Source organism: Gorilla gorilla, chromosome 22 (assembly GCF_029281585.2).
Source record: "Gorilla gorilla gorilla isolate KB3781 chromosome 22, NHGRI_mGorGor1-v2.1_pri, whole genome shotgun sequence".
In the NCBI taxonomy this organism is placed as follows: domain Eukaryota; kingdom Metazoa; phylum Chordata; class Mammalia; order Primates; family Hominidae; genus Gorilla; species Gorilla gorilla.
The window spans coordinates 34,788,295-34,809,197 of record NC_073246.2 but is presented as its reverse complement, the minus strand read 5'-3'; positions in this window follow the sequence as shown (position 1 = coordinate 34,809,197).

Below are 20,903 nucleotides of genomic sequence, written 5' to 3'. Positions count from 1 at the left end.
TATTCAATGATACAGTAGGATATTTTTGCTCTTTCTGTTTCCTTTTCTACTAATACTTCTCTGAACTCTCAAGAGCCTTTAGTACATCCTTATTTCTCTTGCATGTAGTAGAAAAACTCAACATAGTCAAATGTAAAATTCACTTCGTCTTAAAGCTGTCTTCTTTTTTTTTTTTCTGAGATGGAGTTTTGCTCTGTCACCCAGGCTGGAGTGCAGTGACGTGATCTTGGCCCACTGCAACTTCTGCTTCCTGGGTTCAAGCAATTCTCCCGCCTCAGCCTCCTAAGTAGCTGGAATTACAGATGTCTGCCACCATGCTTAGGTAATTTTTGTACTTTTAGTAGAGTCGGGGTTTCATCATGTTGGCCAGGCTTGTCTCAAACTACTGACCTTAAGTGATCTGCCTGCCTCAGCCTCCCAAAGTGCTGGGATTACAGGCATGAGCCACCGCACCCGGCCACAGCTGTCCTCTTATCAAGCCCATATTACACTGAGCCCTGGTGTCAGCCCAAGGTGATGACATTGAGCTAACAATGTTCTCAAAAAAAGCATTTTAATGTGGCACCCCTACAGGAATTAATGGTTAATTTTATGTGTCATCCAGGCTACGGTGCCCAGTTGTCTGGTCAAACACTACTCTAGATGTTGCCGTGAAGGTATGTTTTAGATGTGATTAACGCATAAATCAGCAGACTTTGGGTAAAGCAGATGACCTTCCTTAATGTGAATGAGCCTCTTCCAAACAGTCAAAGGCCTTCAGAGCAAAGACTGAGGTTTCCCAGGGAAGAAGGAGCTCTGTTTCCAGACTGCAATATAGAAACCCTGCCTGAGTTTCCCGTGGATTTTGGACTCAGGTTTGCAACATCTACTCTTCCCTGAGTCTCCAGCCTGACACCTGCCCTGCAGATCTCAGCCTTGCAGCCCCAACTGTGTGGACCAATTCCTTCAAATAAATTTCTCAGTGGATGGATGGATAGATAGATAGATAGATAAATAGATGATAGATAGACAATAAGATGATAGCTTTTTTATTGCTTCTGTTTCTCTGGAGAAAGGGTAATAATAATGTATAGTAAACACATACATTCTGTGAAACCCTTTTAAAATTTTGCCATGTAATCCGCTAGCAAGAACAAGTTTTTAGACAAGCAAGAATTAGTTTGCAGCTCTCCAAGATTGTCCATCCACTTTGTATCTAAAGACTTATTTTGAAAAACCAGATGTTTCTCAGTGAGATTCTTTGTATCAATAAATTAGTTATATGAGTCAGTCATCTCCAAAACGGCCATCATTTTACCTAGTCTGAAGTACTTTGGATGGCATTATAAGTTAAACCTTTGTTTCTCACAGAAAATGGTATTAAAGCACAGAGATAATTTTAATTTTTAAAGTCTTAAATTGGATTACAAATAAACTACCCATTTAGTAGAGAAATTGAGAAGGTCTGTTTCCATTTTCTGTTTTTTATAGTTTTAAACCTGCTTTATTATTATTTTTTAAAGTATCACTTTTTAGGATGAATCTAAGCCTTATTGTCCTCATCTGCTAAGTCCTTTTTTTAGTGAGTTTTTTCACAATGTCCACATAACATCAAATAACTGAAGTCCAGTCTGCCCATCCTTTTCTATGCTCCTTATGGGCTCTTCAAATACCACCAAACAGTTTTGGAGAAAGAGCACATAAGTTCTGTCCTTGTCTCCATTATCAGCCTCAGTGTATTTCCAGTTTAAACAGGGACATCCTTCTTATCCCAAACTTTGAAAATATTACTTTGCAATAGACCAACAATTTAATATTTTCTCTATGGCAGGCAATGATAATAGCCACCTTGTAGGCATGCGTCTAAGGAGATTACCTCCTACCATTTCTACAAAGTCAAAAGTCTCATTGTTTCTACACATTTTGAAAGAAATGAAAGTTGACCAAAAGCTTTCATTATGAAATCATCAATATCCCAGATAAGCAAATCACACCTCCTAAATATATGACAATTAGCAGATAAGAGTTTTCCATTTTCATTGGTAAGAAGTTTATAGACTGAAAATAATTTGCCAAAATTTACCTTTGCATTCTCAGTCATATCTGTAGGTAGATTAACAAAGTCTAGTTTTTATTTTTATTCTTTTTATGTATTTATACATATATATTTTGTAGTGATGGGGGGGTGATATTGTTTGGCTGTGTCCCCACTCAAATCTCATCTTGAATTCCCATGTGCTGTGGGAGGGACCAGGTGGGAGGTAATTGAATCATGGGGACAGGTCTTTCCCGTGCTGTTCTCATGATAATGAATAAGTCTCATGAGATCTGATGGTTTTATAAAGGGGTGCTTCCCTGCACAAGCTCTTTTCTCTTGCCTGCCACCATGTAAGACATGCCTTTCACCTTCCACCATGATTGTGAGGCCTGCCCAGCAACATGGAGTTGTAAGTTCATTAAACCTCTTTCTTTTGTAAATTGCCCAGTCTCAGGTATGTCTTTATCAGCAGGATGAAAACAGACTAATACAGGGGGTCTCACCATTTTGCCCAGGCTTGTCTCGAACTCCTGGCCTCAGGAAAGGTTCCCACCTCAGCCTCCCAAGGCACCGGGGTTAGAGATGTGTATGTCTAGTTTTTATTCAGATAAGGTATCAGTAATCTTTTGGTTTACATTTTCTGAGTTTATAAACTCAGTTTATAAGAGTTTATGAACTGAGTGCTGCAGAAACACTGTTTATAGTCTGATAAGTGCTGTTTATATTCTGAGTTTATAAGAGTTTATAAACTCAGTGCTGCAGAAAGTATGATTGTGGTGAAGATAGGAAAAGATCAGTTCTACCATGTAAGGGACCAACACAACTCTTATTATTTTTATTCATCTCTTTTGTTTGTTTGCAAGACATTTCAGTTATAACCTCTGAATCAGGAAATATAGCCTTACTGAATCTTATAAAATGATCAAAAGAGTGATTTGATAAAGCGTGTTCATTTGTGTGGTATGACTGAGCTAATGCAGCAGCTGCTATTTTTGACTGGACATTTTTTGGTAGACAATGTTTCTTGATTGACTTAGGGATATCGGTTTCATCTTAGAATTGTGAGATGTCATCTCCACATGCACTTTCACATCCTCTTCTCCACCGTTCCCGATTCAAAACTCTTTTCTGCATATTGAGCAGTGTGCTCTGTTTTGATTATTTACCTGTCTAATCCGGTTGTACATGTCCTTCCATATGTCATTAAGATAACACAGTTGGTTAGCCTTCTTTTCCAGTGATGCCTCGGTTTACGCCAGCATTGGTATTGTAATCACTATCTTTTTTAATTATCTGAACTCTTAGAAAATATGGCCACAATATTTACAACTGCTAAAAATTAAATGAGCACTATCTTGATACAAAGGACAACAGTTAGTTCACAGGTAAAGTCAAAGACAGACTCTTAATGCCCGTGATTGCAACATACTTGTGACGCACACTTAGTTGCAACCTTGGGAAAGTTGCAACAGTGGACGATCCACTATTCTGAATGACAAGTTGTGGTCCCCAACCTGAGCAGTCAGGGGAGAAACAGCAACAGGGGTTATGGAAGGTGGATCATCTGCACTGTACCCATTTACAGCCAAAACAGTATTGCATTCAGCCCCTATTTTTTGGGCCACCATATGGTTTTTACACATTTCCCCCAAGCTTCTGTGCATATCACCGAATTGATTTTCCAGGATTTAGGACTTTAAGTGCTAAAACCAGGATAATCCCAGGCAATCTGAGACGATTGGTCACCCTACCAACGAGGAACAATTGTAGTTTGGAGGGCAGGAGGAAAAGAAATTACAGCTCCCTCCCTAAGGAATTGATATAGGGCCGGCTTCATTGCTTGACCAAAGCACCCAGGACCTGTCACGTGGCTTTCTCTCTGTCTCCATGTTCCAGTAACTGCTGTTTCCCTCTGCACTTCAGGCCCAGGGATTCTAACAGAGCCCTGCTCTTACTAGCCCAAGAAACCTTCACTGTCCTTTGTGGTTTCTCTAGACCCTACCCACTCTTAACTTGTAAATAATAATTAAATAATTATTAAATGAATAATTATTTATTATTTATATTTTCATATATTTTCATTATAATTATATTATTTATATGTTATAATATATAAAATATTTCCATATATAGATAAAATATAATTATAAGTTATATAATTATATTTGTTATAATTATATAAATATAACTATATAAATTAATTATATAAGTGTAATTAGGCAATTAATAATATAATTATATAATTAAGATAATAATTAAGTATATATGTTATAAATAATGTATATACATTTATAAATGCATACTTATAAATTATAAATATAATTAATTAATTTATATATAACTTATAAATCTCATTTAAATTTTATATAATATGCAATTTATATATTAAATATTTTATACATCTATATATACAATATAATATAAAAATATATTTCTATAATTATTAATTATAAAAATATATTATATAATTTATATATTATACATTGTATATATTATTAATTATAATACATAATTATTAAATTAACTGATAATTAAATAATTATAAAATACTATTTGTAAATAATTACTTTGTTAAAGTTTTCTCAAATTACTCCCTATTAGTGGGCCATCTATTTGTTGCTAGGTCCCTGACTGATACAATAATGGGTTCCAGGAGTAGCCCCAGGAAACTGACCCTCAGAATGGACTCTGAAGATTGAGATAGCCACGTGGTGTGCTGGAGCCAGCTATGACTGGCTGACAAGAGCTGACTGTGTACATCTCTTTCCAACTACGTGTTCAGTGAAATTATGTTGGTAGATTGAAATCAGCCACAGTGGGGAATATTTATACCATAGAAATTTGCAAATGCTACCATGAGGGCTTCTTTCTTTTCTCTTTTTTGTTTCTTTCTTTGTTTCCCCCCTCCCTACCTTTCTCCCTCCTTTCCCTTCTAACCTTCCTCACCTTCCTCCTTTCTTTTTAAGAATCAATTGTTCAACACTTACCAGCAAGCCACTAGTTGCTCACCTATTTGCATTGCCCCGTAATACCTATCTTGCCAAGGGGAAATGGCACACAGGTAATCCGTGGCACACTTTGATGTGTTATTACTCAAATTATGAACAGTGCTGGCATGAGACAAAGTTCAAGTTGAGGGCAAAGTGTAGAGAGACTTTGATCCTATAGTGATTCTAAATATTTGGGAGCCAGCTGGCTTCTGATGGTCCTATGGCACATGCTTTGGGGAATGGGGGCTAAGTGAGGACGCAGCAAAGAAGGTAGCCATCTGCAAGCCCACCACTGGGCTCTGCCTGTTCACTCATTGTTACTCAGGGAATCCTCATTAGTCTCTTTTGCTCTGCAAGCTTACACTGAAATTCAACATCTGAGCTGAAGTCATAGCCTAGGCCAGAAAGCTTGAAAATCAGGTGGTGAGGAAGGCTGAGGATGAGGTGCTGATATCTATGCAGATCCAGGAAGCGGTCAGGAAAGGTGGCCAGAGGTGTAGATCCAGTCCAATCCATGGTGAGTGACTGATGGATTGGTTAGCCAGTCAGTGACTTGGAACAAGACTTGAAAATTGATGATATCGAGGTCTGGGAGTATGTGGATGCATCTCTTAGAATGGGTATGGTATTCATGCCTTCTTCACTACAGGGCACTCACTGTGGAGGAGGTTCTCAAAAATCAGGTGGTGTTATGGACTGAATTGTGTCTAACCCCGCCCCCCAAATTCACATGTTGAAGCCCTAACTCTTCAATGTGACTATATTGGGAGATAGGGCCTTTAAGGAGGTAATTAAGGTTAAATGAGGTCATAAGAGTGTGGCCCTAATCCGGTAGGACTGGTCTCCTGATAAGAAAAAGAAAAGACACCAGGGAGCTCTTTCTCTGCACACACAGAAAAGAGGATAAGTGAGGACACAGCAAAGAAGGTAGCCATCTGCAAGTAACGAATAGAGTCCTCACCAGAAATTAACCTTGCTGACACCTTGATCTTGGACTTCCAGCCTCCAGAACTTTGAGAAACTGAATGTCTATGGTTTAAGCTAACCAGTCAGTGGTATCTTGCTACAGCAGCTTGAGCAGAATAATCGAGGTGGTTAAGTTGACCTGTCCTGTAGAGGTTGACTAACCATGTGGCTCACTCAACGGGCTCAGATACAAAGTGGCCATATGGCAGGGGTGGAGGTTTATACATGGGTTCATCACTATGGACTTTTCCTCACCAGGGCTCATTTAGCTACAGCTATTGATGAGTTTCCAATTTGTCAACAGCAGAGACTGTATCTGAGCCTCTAAGCTGTTACTATTTCCCAGGGGTACCAGCAAGTTGATTATATCGAACCCTGTATTAATAGGAGTTCTCCAGAGAAACTTAACCAATAGAAGAGAGAGAAAGAGATTTATTTCAAGGAATTGGCTCACGAAACTGTGGAAACTGGCAAGTCCAAAATCTGAACCTATGTAAGAGTTGATGCTGCGGTATTGAGTATGAATTCCATAGGGCAGCAGGCTGGAAACTCCTTCTTCCTCAGGAAACCTCAGTCTTTGCTCTTAAGGCCTTCAGTGGGCTGGATGAAGCCAACATGCATCACGGAGAACAATCTGCTTTAATAAAGTCCATGGATTTAAATACCAGTCATATCTAAAATATATTCTCACTGGAACATCTAGTCCGGTGCTTAACCAAACAATTAGCCACCATGTCCCAGCCAAGCTGACACGTGAAAGTAACCCCCACAGAGCCCTTCCATCATAAAGGTGGTAGAACTTTTTCTTCACAGAGATAGATATATCCCTGATACAGATTTGCCTTCCCTATTGATATAGTTTGGATGTTTGTCCCCTCCAAATCTCATGTTAAAATGTGATCTCAATGTTGAAGGTGGGGCCTAGTGGGAGGTGTTTTGGTCACGAGGCAGATCGTCATGAATGGTTTGGTGCCCTCCCTGAGGTAAGGAGTGCACTCTTGCTCTTTTAGTTCATGTGAGATCTGATTGTTTAAAAGAGCCTAGCATCATTCTCTCTCTCCCCACCCCCCTTTCCCAGCCTGTGACACACTGGCTCACTTTCACCTTCTACCACAAGTAAAAGCTTCCTGAGGCCTCACCGGAAGCAGATGCTGGTGCCATGCCTCTTGTACAGTCTGCAGAACCATAAGCCAAATAAACCTCTTTTTAAAAATAAATTACCCAGCCTCCAGTATTCCTTTATAGCAACACAAAATGGACTAACATGCCTATTCATAATGCTTTGATCAGTACGACTGTTCCCGCACTTGCAGAATGCCTCCATCATTGCCATAGTATCCTATATTATCACCTCTGATCAGGTGACATATTTTAGGGCAAAGGAAGTGTGGCAATGAACTCATGCCCAGATTAACCCAAAGGGCCACATCACCCAGAAACTTCTGGTTTAATAAAGAGTGGAGTGGCCTGAGGATGGCTCGGGTATAGTTCTAGGTGGGAGACAAGATGCTGGGAGGTCAGAGAGCTGTTTACCTCTGCCCCATGTGTCCTTAAAGATATCTAAGTTTTGGTGCTGTCTTCCCTTTAGTCAGAATGCATGGGACTGGGGGGCGAGTGGGGAGATGAGAGTATCCCTGTCACTATCATGTCGTGAAACTCTTTGGAGGGATGTTTGCATCCCATCCCTATCTTCTTGGACTGGGAGGGTGTGGAGCTCTTAGTGCCTGTAATGGTCAGTTTGAAGTGTCAACTTGGCAAGGCTGTAATACCCAGTTATTCAATCAAGTACGAATCTGGGTGTTGCTGTGTGAAGGTATCCTGCAGATGTGATTGGCATCTACAATCACTAGCTTTAAGGAATGGAGATTGTCCTCTACACTCTGGGTGGAGATTTCCAATCAGTGGAAAGGCCTTAAGAGCAGAGCTGGGGCTTCCCTGAGGAAGAAAGTCTGCCTTTGACCTGCAGCATCAGCTCCTGCCCTAGAGTTCCAGGTGGCCCTTCCTGATGGCCTACCCTCTGGATTTTAGACTTGCTAGGTGGCTGCCACAACCTCATAAGCCAATTCCTTGCAATATATCTCTTGATGTATATATGCTACTTGTTCTGTGTTCGTTTGTTTTGCTTTTTGCTGGAACCCTGACTGATATAGTGTCCAAGGGGAACATGCTTTCCAAGTCATGGGTTTTGGGGAGAAATCTGCCTGCTGCTTAATAAGCAAGCAGAGAAAGGGTCACTGTGTTGAACACAGTAATTGATTCCAATAACCAAGGAGCAAGTTACCTAATGGGGGAATGGAGTTCTATGTGTGGATCCCCAGAGATACACTGGGAACTTTCTTAGTATTTCCTTGCCCAGTAGGCTTAGACAATGGAGAAAAGATCTCCAAGGACAGAGATACTTCCAGAGTGAAGGCTTAGCTCATCCCTCTAGGTAAAGAACTTAGGCTAACTGAAACTGGCATAAGACAAAGGGAACTGTAGAAGGGTGGTAGGAAGAAGGCAGCTGTGATGGCCAACCTGGACTTGTAACCTGCTCCATCAGGTGCTATGGTGGTTATACACATCAGCCATTCCTTTCCCTTTTCCCTCATTACCTTGAATGAAGGTGGCTAATATTTTAGGTTTTGGGACTTTGAATGACTTTGTCCTTTTTGGGGACACACATTTATAACCTGGGTAAAGGACAAACATAAACACTGGGGGATGAAGGGTACCCTGTGCTGGATGTCTCTTGTTTGCCCCTCCAGCCCTGCTTCCACCCCTGCTCTATGCCATGGGTCTGACCTCAAAGGGCCACATCAATGGGCTCCCCTGCTCTCCAACTTCTGGTTGTCTCCAGTCAATGGGGACGTCATGGGCTGCAGAAGAGATGGGGATAGAAATGTGAGATCAGTCCATGTCCTCTCCTGATCCCTCTCTGGGGTCACTGCAGGCTGGCCAAATCCCTCCAACCCCAGCCCTCTGTGTCTCAGGCTCCTGCGCTCTTAGGCCTGAAGAGGGTAAGTGCCCACCATGATTACTAGCCCAGAAACACCACAGTACTCCTTGTGGCTGCCCTGTAACATGCCCACATCATTGTAAAGGGTCCCTTTATTACACTTTCCTCAAATAACACAATTTGAGCATGCTGTCTGTTGCCTGCTGTACCCTGAGTGATAAAGGACTATTTGGGCTTATTGAGCTCTGAGCATCTCTCCAAAGAAGATTATCAAAGACTCATGGATGAGAAGGGACTGTGGGTAGAGCTGAGACCACTTTCCAGCCAACCTAGATAACAAACAGAGAGAGGCTCTGTAAAAGAATAAGATATTGATTTGGGAACACAGCATTGCAATGAAAATACACGTGCCACGGTAAATTACATGCATATTTTGGGAGGTGAAGGAATACAAAGGTTTTTAGAGGAGGAACTGAGGTGAGCACATCATTGTTTTGAGGTAACTATCTTTGGCTACAAATATCAATAACAAGGGTGATTCCAGTCAAGGTTGGGCAGACAGTTGCTGCGCAGATGTTCCTGCAGAAGTACTCTTTGTGTAAGGTTGTGATGGCCTCTGTGCAGGGTTGCAGCTTTTGCAGTCCTTTGTGACAGTCTGTGTTATCAAGCATACAAATGTAAGAGCCCTCTCTTCATGGCTTTCCCTGGCTCTATTTGTGAGGTTGGGTTTTTAACATAGTGACTCCATTTTAATTCTGACAACTCTCATGTTCCATTTCCAGATGAGACAAGCCGCCAAGGTCGAGAGTGGTGAAGTGAGAAATCCAAGGTCCTTTAGCCAAGCAGGGGCAGGGCAGGGACCCGTCTCAGATCTCCTGGGCCCATGTACTGCCCTTCCTTCTGTCTGTCTCAGGCTCTGTGAATGACTCTCAGGCCATCTAAGTGTAAGGAGTCCTTTGTAAATCCTTCCTGAGGTGAAGAAAGTAACACCTGCCTTGCAATCCCATAGCAAGGACCTTCAAATCATACCAGGAATCAAGCTATATATGCAGGGCCCCATCACGGAGGTGCTCTGTGGAAGTCTGTGGGTTCTAAGTCAAGCCGCGCCCAAACTGCGAGGCTGGGGAAGCTGTCTCCTTAGCCCTCACCAGCTGCTGCTCAATGCCCCATTCTTAAGCACCCCTATTCAAGATGTCACCTGACAACTGGGAAGTTAACAGATTTTCTAAGGCATTATCCACGCTGTTTACAATAAGTGAGAAACTCTGTCAAGCATGGGTTTCTACAAGTAATTATGTAATCAGAGTGTAAAGAAACAGCAGGCTTCCTTAACTAAAACGACCTCTTTCTCCCAGACTGGCAACAGGAGAGAACTTTACTTATGGGACACGATTAAAGATGAAACTGTATTTCTGGCCTCTCACCACTTGAATATTCAGTGGTAATCATCTTCCCTTGCCTTAGGTAAAAGTTTCCGCAGGTCTCAGGAGTTCAACATGCACTTTAAGTCAAAAATACTGTCTTATTTCTGATATTAGGACATCTGTGACATATATAGATAACAGTTCCAACCTGGAAGTGGTGTTCATCTTTCTCCTCAACCCCAGCTCAGACCTTTTTCAGGCTGGAAGCCACGGTGGGCACAAGGACTTGGCTGGTTTCTTTTCTTTTTTCCACCTTATACTTTTATTCCTCTCCATCTCCACCCTCTTAGCGCTACTCCATTTTTGTCCTGTCAAGCACGGGGGCAACACAGTAGAGAGGAAACCATACAAACATGGGAAATGTCTTAAGGCTGCTTGCATCTTTCAGCCCCAATTCTTTTTTTTTTTTCATGTTGTTTACTTTGAAATGATTCCAAATTTCCAGAAGAGTTGCCAGAATAATACAAAAACTCTCATAGTATAAGTCCTCTCCCCCATCTCTCTCTCTCTCTCTTTCTCCCACAGTCTCTCAATCTCCCTATCTCTCTTTCTCATGTGTATCCTGAGATTCACCTTCTCACTTCATTTTCCTTAACTGTTTGAGAGTTCATTGCATACTCAACCCCTTTCTTTCTTTCTTCTTTTTTTTTAAACCAACTTCTATTTTAGATATGGGGGTGGGTACATGTGCAAGTTAGCGACATGGGTATATTTCATCCAGGTAGTCAGCATAGCACCCAGTAGGTAGTTTTTCAGCCCATGCCCCCTCCCTCCCTCTCCCCTCTAGTATTCTGCAGCATCTATTATTCCCATGTTTATGTCCCTATGTGCTCAATGTTCAGCTCCCACTTATAAATGAGAATAAGTAGTATTTGGTTTTCTGTTCTTGCATTAGTTTGCTTAGGATCACACCCTCCAGCTCCATCCATGTTGACATAAAGAACATGATTTCATTCTTTTTATGACTGCATAGTATTCCATGGTACCACATTTTCTTCATCCAATTGCCTATTGATGGGCACCTGGGTTGATTCCATGTCTTTGCTATTGTGAATAGCATGGCGATGAACATATGAGTATATATATTTTTCGGTATAATGATCTATCTTCCCTTGGGTATATACCCACTAATGGAATTGTTGGGTTGAATGACAGCTCTGTTTTAAGTTATTCGAGAAATCTCCAAACTGCTTTCCATGGTGGCTGAACCAATTTACCTTCCCACCAACAGTGTATAACTGTCCCCTTTTCTCCACAGCCTCACAAGCATCTGTTGGTTTTTGACTTTTTAGTAACAGCCATCCTGACTGGTGTGAGGTGGTATCTCATTGTGGTTTTGGTTTTGCATTCTCTGATGGTTAGTGATGATGAAAATTTTTTCATATGTTTTTTGGCCACTTGCATGTCTTCTTTTAAGAAGTGTCTGTTTGTGTCCATTTCCCATCTGTTAATGCGGTTATTTGGTTTTTGCTTGTTGATTTAAGTTCCTTATAGATTCTGGATTTTAGACCTTTGTCAGATGAATAATTTGTGAATATTTTCTCCCCCTCTGTAGGTTGTCCATTACTCTATTGATAGTTTCTTTTGTCGTGCACAATGTCTTTAGTTCGATTAAATCTCACTTGTCAATTTTTGTTTTTGTTGCAGTTGTTTTGGGGGTCTTGGCCAAAAATTCTTTGTCAAGGCCAACGTCAAGAAGGGTATTTCCCAGGTTTTCTTGTAGGATTTCTATTGTTTGAGGTCTTACATTTAAATCTTTAATCCACCTTGGGTTAATTTTTGTATGTGGTGAAATGTAAGGGTCCAGTTTCAATCTTCTGCATATGGCTAGCCAGCTATCCCAGCAACATCTATTAAATAGGAAGTCCTTTCACCATTGCTTGTTTTTGTTGGCCTTGTCGAAGATCAGATGGTTGTAAGTGTGTGGCTTTATTTCTGAGTTTTCTATTTTATTCCATTGGTCTATGTGTCCATTTTGGTGCCAGTATCATGCTGTTCTGGTTACTATAGGCTTATAGTATAGTTTGAAGTCAGGTAGTATGATGCCTCCACCTTTTTTTTTTTTTTTTTTTTTTTTTTTGTGCTTAGGCTTGCTCTGGCTATTCTCAACCCCTTTCTTTACCCCCAAACACTTTAGTGTATGTTTCCCAAGAACATGGCATGGAGATTCTCTGGTCATAGCACAATTAATCAAACTCAGAAAATGTAATGTTAATATAATACCATTATCTAATAGATAGCCCATATTTAATTTTTGCCAATCATCCTAAAAATGTCCTTTAGGAAAATTTTCCCCTGACCCAGGCTCCAATCTTGATCATGTATTGCAGCTTGTTGCCATGTCTCTTTAGTCTCTGTTAATCTGGAAAAGTTCCTTAGCCTTTCTTTGTCTTTCATGTCATAACATTCTTGAAGAGTGCTGGCCAGTGGCTTTGCAGACTATTCCACAATGTGAATTCAAGCTGCTTAATTGTGCATTTGACAGGTGTATTACATAAGCAATGTTGTGCCCTTCTCAGTGCATCATATCAGGAGCCAAATGATGTCAGTTTGTCCCATTGTGAGTGGTGTCGATTTTGATCACTTCCATAGGGTGGGGTCTGCCAAGTTTCTTCACCTGATTACTATAATTCCCTTTGTAATTCATAAATAATCTGTGGAGAAATACTTTCAGAGAATTTAATACCTTGTCCCTCTTCAAACTTTCATCCAACAGTTTTCATGTTCATCAGTGTTTCTTGTCTTCAGCTCCAAGCCTTATTGCAAGTCAGTCTTGGACCGATTCACCTTCACCAGTGGAAAGTTCTTATGAATTATAGCTGCCACTCACCCCTGGGGGAGGGAGCCACTGCTCCCTTCTAACATTTGATTCTGGTATGGGTACAGGACCCATCACCTAATCTGCCCTAGTAGAACTAAGTTGGTATGTTTAAGCCAATCTTTGTTTATGGGCATCACAGAAGAAAGGAGACATGAAGGTCTGATATCATTCCTCAGAAGCCACCTTTCTTCCATCACCTGGGACTGCCTGACCTTGGCCACCGTCTCTTAGACTCCTCAATATTACCTTCTCAAGAGACAGAAAAGGTTCCTGATCTGGAGGAACTTCTACTTGCGCAGTTCCCACCAGAGCTTTCCACTGTTCTTCAATGACCACAGTGGGCTTCAGTCCTTTTCAGGGAAGGTCCCTGGATCCATGGGGTCTGGCCTCACTCTAAAGCCCTCCACAGTATATTCACTATCTTGATTGGGAATGTTCCTACTCCATATGCACATGCAGTATGTGTGCGATGTCCATGTATTGTGTATGGTCTGGGAGAGGACGGGGAGAAGCCACCTTATAACCAAGGACTTAAAGTGAGAATTTAACACAAATAGCTGTTAACTAGTTATAAAATTGTTTAAAAGTTAACTGAAAAGTCACAGATGGAAGTAGCAACTACAAGAAGCAGCACCACTCTTAGGGCTGGCAGAAACAAAGGGAAGAGGTATTTTTAAAACATATAATGTAATGACTCTGAGGAACAGAAACTCAGATCTCAGAGGACAGGTCCCTGCCCAACTGCTGATGATGTTTCTGGGCTAACAAGAGGGACCTTGTAGGGCTGAAATTCAGTTCTGTGAGGAAGATGCTCCTGCCAGCTAGTGCTGGTTCTCAAGGTGGGGGAGTGGTACAATGAGGTAGGATCTATAACTGTTGGAAACACTGCTCACTGCATGCAGCTCCTACTGTGTGAAAGAACTGCTGCTGCTGGGGTGAAGAAGCATGCTTGGGTGATGCACAGAGGGACAGGAAGCAAACAAGAAGGAGCAGGTTCCTTTTTTCTGCTCCAATCCTTTAGCTTCTCTTCAGTAAACCCTCTTGGCAGAGCCTAACATGGAGCCTGCAGGGAAAGTGAATGTGTGGTTTGTAAAACCTCTGCTCCAATCCAAGAGCATAGAGCAGAATTTAGAAGGGTGAGTCTGGAGCTGAAAAACAACAATAAATAGCACATCTTCAAATTTAAAATGATGGTGTCTCTCAAAAGGATATAGCCCATGAGGATTTATAGTGGGTGCCAAATAGCAAGAAAGATGGTCTCTCAGGACAATAGTTTTATTTTCTATATAGTCGTCTTGAAGGGTGGGCTCCCATCTGAATGGAGGACAGAACAGACTTAGATAAGTTGGGTGTGGCCAATTGTTACCCAAGCCTCTGGTTGAGCAGCTTTGGGGAAGAGGAAGGGAGGGAGGTAGCTCTGAGGATAGTATGTGTCATATCAAAAGACAATCCGATGGAAACAACCCAAGCATCTATCAACAGATGAACTGATAAAGAAAATGTGGCATATCCATACAATGGAATATTATTCGGACATGGAAAGAAAGAAAGTTCTGTGCATGCTACAACATGTAACATGTTGGAAATATTATATAAAGTGAAATAATCCGGGCACAAAATGACAAATGTTGTATGACTGTATTATTCCACCTGTATGAAATTTTTAGAATAGGCAAGTTTCTAGAGAGAGAAAGTAGGTTAGAGGCTACCAGTGGCTTGGAAGAGGAAGAGTGGGGAGTTATTGGCTAATAGTTACAGGGGATGCCCTCTGCCTTCTGCTCTAGCTCTTCAAACCCTCTTATAAGCATCATTCCCTACATTAAATGCCTTTCCACATTTCAGGGTCCTGCACTCATCCAGTTCCCCCACTTTGAGTGGGAGAGTGACATTTCTGATCTTTTTAGAGTAGTTCATATATTCACAGTAACTCACCCTTTATTTTAATTTAATTGCCCTCTTCAGAGCCCCATAGTCTTCCCAAGCACCTCCCTGGCTCAAACATTTGTCTCAGTAACAATGTCATTTGCTGAGCCTCAGTTTCCTCATCTAGAAAACGAGGATGGCTGGGTGCGGTGGCTCATGCCTGTAATCCCAGCACTTTGGGAGGCCGAGGCAGGTGGATCCCAAGGTCAGGAGATCGAGACCATCCTGACCAACATAGTGAAACCCCATCTCTACTAAAAATACAAAAAAATTAGCTGGGCATGGTGGCATGTCCCTGTAATCCAAGCTACTTGGGAGGCTGAGGCAGGAGAATCACTTGATCCAGGGAGTCAGAGGTTGCAGTGAGCCGAGATAGTGCCACTGCACTCCAGCCTGGCGACAGAGCAAGACTCCATCTCAAAAGCAAAGAAAATGAGGATACTGATCCCTGATATGCAAACTTGTCCTGAAGATAAAATGAGTTATTATCCAATGGAAAACCTGTGTGATAGATGAATGCATAAAATGTTAGATCCATGAAAAGTTGATTAGTAAGCATGACTTCCATGAGTTGACCAGTGAAGAAATGATGGTATTTGCCTATCTTTTAAAAGAAATATGTGTTTATATGTATTGGTATAAATGCTATATATTCATCTACATATTTTTCAAAATGTGTGTGCAGTAATACATATTAAGATTTAGAAATTCTAAATGCAGGCTGAATGCTTAAATGTCAAGTTTAAGTTACAACACAAGGTCTGCAAAGTGTGGTCATAATCATTTAAGACATTATGACTCACTCAATATTTATATTTTAGAAGTAATTTATTTTATTGCAACCACCAATAACCAACTGAAAAACTTCTAAAATTCAAGATAAACTTTCTGTGGCCAAGTCCACGCTCTGATCAGCAGCCATTCTCTCATTAACACTTGTGGCCCCACTGATTTCTGCTCTCATTTGCACTGTGTAAAAGGCCTCTGACAACCTCCTTTCCACCCTGTTCAAACAAACAATAGTCTTTGGAGCAAAGAAGGAAATTTGTAGCAGGTGAAAGTTTAGTTTTAATGATGGAGACACCAAATTGTTTTTAAACTTGAAATATATAAAAGGCTCCAAACCCACCTTAGTGTCTCATTTCTCACAATTACCTCATTATAGTTTACCAAATATTTTACTTTGAATCACAGGATCTTTGAAAGAAATTCCAAAACTAACCTTTTGCACATACGTAGCTTATTAGCAACAGAAAAATTACTTTTCTCTCTGATTGTGAATTTTTTTTCTCTCCAGAACATAAAATAAAGACATAAACTTACAGGGCTTAGAGGTTGTGACCAGTGACATTTTCACATTTTCTTGAGGAAAGAAAATCTAGCTTGAGAGGGTAAAAAAAAAAAAAAAAAAAGCATAAGATTGGTCATTTGTATCTACATGCAGCAAAGGAGCTATTAGGCACTGACAAGCTACTCAGATCAGAACACCCAAGGCTGTTGTCGTTTCTCTTCATGCCCTGCAATCATTGAATCAGGTTATTTAATTGGTGTATAAAAAGTCACCTTAACACAATTCATGGTCACCTTTCTCTGAAATCTTCTTGACAAAGGATTTGTGAAAACTTTTCTAAACAAACATAATCTCTCCAATGTTCAGCTATATATAGGAAGAAGAAATGTCAACATTGATATACAGAATCCCTTTCCTGAGACCTCTTTCCCACTAAAACCCAGAGGTAGCATTAGATAGAAAGACCAGATATGCCCTGGCAAGGATGGTAACAGAGTATATTAGTCAGGGTAAATTACACAAGCTGCAGTAACAAACATCCCCCAAACCTCTGTGGTTTAACACATTACAGGTTTATTTCTGCTTGTACCACAATCCATTTTAGATTGAAAATTTCCCTCCCAAGCAGTAACTCAGGATCCCAGACTCCTTTCATCTTGTATAGCACCATTTTTAACACATGGCCTGCAAGGTTGCTGTGAAATAGAAAGAGCCTGTGGAAAGCAGATACTCAATTGTCTAAGTTTGGTCAGGGTGCATATTTCTTTGGCTAGAACTAGTTTTTTTGCCAGATCTAAACACAAGGGATCTGGGAAAGTAGTGAAAACTGTACATAAGAAAGGGTCAGTGAGTCTGCTGGAATAATGAAGTGGTCTTGGTTGGAGGATGTTCTAAAAACTGGGCTCCTGGATCCCAGAACACAGTAAAATACCAATGAGTTGCACTCACTTCAACGAAACAAATTACTCTTCAATTTGTCTCAACAAATTCTATTCACTTCCAGTGATATGGTTTGGCTGCGTCCCCACCCGAATCTCATCTTGAATTGTAGTTCCCATAATCCCCCCATGTCATGGGAGGGACCCAGTGGGAGGTAATTGAATCATGGTGGTGGTTACCCTCATGCTGCTATTCTTGTGATAGTAAATGAGTTCTCACAAGATCTGATGGTTTTATAAGGGGCTTTTCCCCCTTTTGCTCAGCACTTATCCTTCCTGCTAGCATGTGAAGAAGAATGTGTTTGCTTCCCCTTCCACCATGATTGTAAGGTTCCTGAGGCCTCCCCAGCCATTCAGAACTGTGAGTTAATTAAACCTCTTTCTTTTATAAATTACCTAATCTCAGGCAGTTCTTTATAGCAGCATGAGAATGAACTAATACACCCGGTTATTCTTATGTGTCCCTCATTTTACATGATTAGACATGCATTTGATTTTGTAAGTATTCTCCAGAATTTAGCAAAGTCCAATGCATTATCAAATACAATTTAAAAACCAACAAGTTGGCTTGATCTAAGTGCTCCTTGAGGATGAGGGCTGAGTTTTACTCCTTTTGATGGGACCAGAAGGTAGGATATGGCACTCAATGTTTGTCAAACAAGTTAATTAATGAGCAATGTTGCTGACATATTTAAATCTCAATTTTTGAAAATCTGTATCTATCCTAGACTGTCCCCTGGAATCACTTTCCAATTTTCCATCCTAACTGCTTTCATAGTTCTAGCCTAAAGGCTGCTCCCTGTGGATATGTGGTAGAACAGTGATGAGTCACATGACTAAATATCTCATCCTACAAATGACCCCTCCCCACCATCACCAACACTGTTTCCAACCAGATGAAGGTGGACTTATGCGTTGATTACTGATCCATCAAAGGAATTCCTGACCACACAATGAATTAACCTCCTCCCCCCAATTAATACTTAGTAAGCCATGAGTATGGGAACCTGATTTATCTTTTTCCAATGATACTAACTTTAGACTTCATTTTCTTATTTAATCCTCATGCTAACACCAAGGAGAGGTAATTTTGCAGATGAGGAAAATGAGGCACATAGATGTTAAGTAACTTGCACAAGGTCATACAGCCAGGACATGCAAGAACCAGAATTTGAACTCTACAGTAATTATATATGGGCCAGGGGTGGTGGCTACCATTTGTAATCCCAGCACTTTGGGAGGCTGAAGCGGGCAGATCACTTGAGCTCAGGAGTTCGAGACCAGTCTGGGCGACACGGTGAAACCCCATCTCTACTAAAAATAGAAAAATTATCCGGGCGTGATGGTGTGTGCCTGTAAGTCCCAGCTACTTGGGAGGCTGAGGCAGGAGAATCACTTGAACCTCAGAGTCAGAGGTTGCAGTGAGCTGAGTTCACACCACTGCATGCCAGCCTAGGCAACAGAGCAAGACTTCGTCTCAAAATATATACATACGATTTTACAAGGCCAAGAGGGATAGGGTGTAATTCAAATTTAGTTGGGTCAAGCATCAATTTTAAGAAGGTCCTTACCTGAAAGAGGTGGGCCAAGATCTGATTTCTAGAGTTCTGAGGAGAAATAGCTTTTGCCAAGTAAAGCACATTTTCAGTCACGGAGCCTGGAGAAAGGACTAGCAGCATCCAGGTGGGGAGCAGATTCATCCACCTGCCATCAGGGATCCAGGGCTGTGCTCCAGAGTCACCGTTTTCCTAAAGACCTCGAGGCTGTCATAGAGGAAAAGCAGGAAGTTAGGTCTAAGGGGGGTTCCGCTCATGCTCAGAACAGGAGCCCTTTGCTATGGTGTTCTCAGTCCTCCTCTCTGGCCAGGAAGGAGCTTCTAGGTAGTCTTCTAGGCTGGGATTTCCTGGTCCTCCAGACACAGGAGTGCTAACAGAAGCCAGGCTGACAGTACAAGAGAGGAAACGAAAATGCAAAACACTCACCCCTGGCTCCCTAAAGAAAAAAAAATGGGCCAGGCAGGGTGACTGTAATCCCAGCACTTTGAGAGGCTGAGGCAGGAGGATTGCTTGAGGCCAAGAGTTCAAGACTAGCCTAGGCAACATAGTGAGATCCCATCTCTACAAAAAATTTAAAAATTAGTCAGGTGTGATAGCGTAAACCTGTAGTTCCAGTTACTCAGGAGGCTGAGGTGAGAGGATCATTTGAGCCCCAGGAGTTTGAGGCTGCAGTGAGCTAGGATTGCACCACTGCACTCCAGCCTGGGTGACAGAACGAGACCCATGAAAGGAAGAAAAGAGAAAAGGAAGAAAAAAAGGGGGAGACAGAAAGAGAGGGAGAGAGACAGAGAGAGACAGAAAGAGAGAGACAGAGAGAAAGAAAGAAGGAAGAAAAGGGAGGAAGAGAGAAGGAAGGAAGAGAGAGAGAAAGAAAGAAAGGAGAAAGAAAAAAGAAAAGAAAGAGGAAAAGAAAGGAAAGAAAGAAGAAAGAAAAAGGAAGAAAGAAGGAAGGAGGGAAGAAAGGAAGTTAGGAAGGAAGGAAGGGAGAGAGAGAGAGACAGGGAGCAAGAAAGAAAGAAAGAGAGAGAAAGAAAGAAAGAAAAGAAGAAAGGAAGAGAAAGAAAAAAGAAGAAAGAAGCAAAGAAAATACAAATAGTATAAAACTTTGAAATTTTTATCCAGGTGAAAATAACATTAAGTCAATTAAAGACAGTGTTCTTTCCAGGAGACGCCTACCACATCAGCATTCAGGTAATTTGTGCTCACCCAGACACACACCAAAACCCTCAGTCCCCCATGCCTGAGACTCACAGCCATCAAGCATCCAGTAGCAGCAACACGTGGGAGGCAGAACTAATATCTCAGAAGGAAATGCCCATTAGACAGAAAAGAGAGCAACAGTGTCATTCCACCAAGCTAATTGACACCAGAGTTGTACAGCTTTGTAAATTCTTGTTGATTATTTGAGGCTATCTATATCACTGATATGCTTTAATGCAAAGTCTTCTGATTTTTCATTGAGAAAAACAAAACTTCTTGGGCTATGGAAAAATCTGTGGCTTGGTTGTCCATGTTTGGCATTAGCCAGCAAAACACTGCTTTTAACTCCATGATGCTGGGCCTCTTGTTTTTCCTGCACCCCTTTTCCTTTATCTTTCTTTCCTAGGCATCATTACCATTTGTCAACTTTTCTTTTATGGTTCACACTTCATGTGCCATGTGGCCTCTGCGTGGACAATTCGCGACATGGCAGCCTGCTTCTTCAAGGCCAGGAAGAGCACAAAAGCAAATCTGCTTGTAAGTCGGGTTTCGCACGATGTAACGTAAGCCCAGGAGTGACAGCCCATCATCTTTGCCACATTCTACTGTGAAGCAAGTCACAGGGCCTGCCCACACTCAAGGGGAGGGCAGCACACAAGGGTGTGAATACCAGGAGGTGCGGACCCTGGGGCCACCACAGGGTCTGTCCCCCACACCAGGTGACTATGAGGCATCCAAGAAAATGGAACATTCTCCTGTGGATAGATGGTGAGGGTCTTTGGCACATCTCTGAGAAAAAAAGTAATTTTTATTATTAGGACAGGGTTTATATTTTGAAA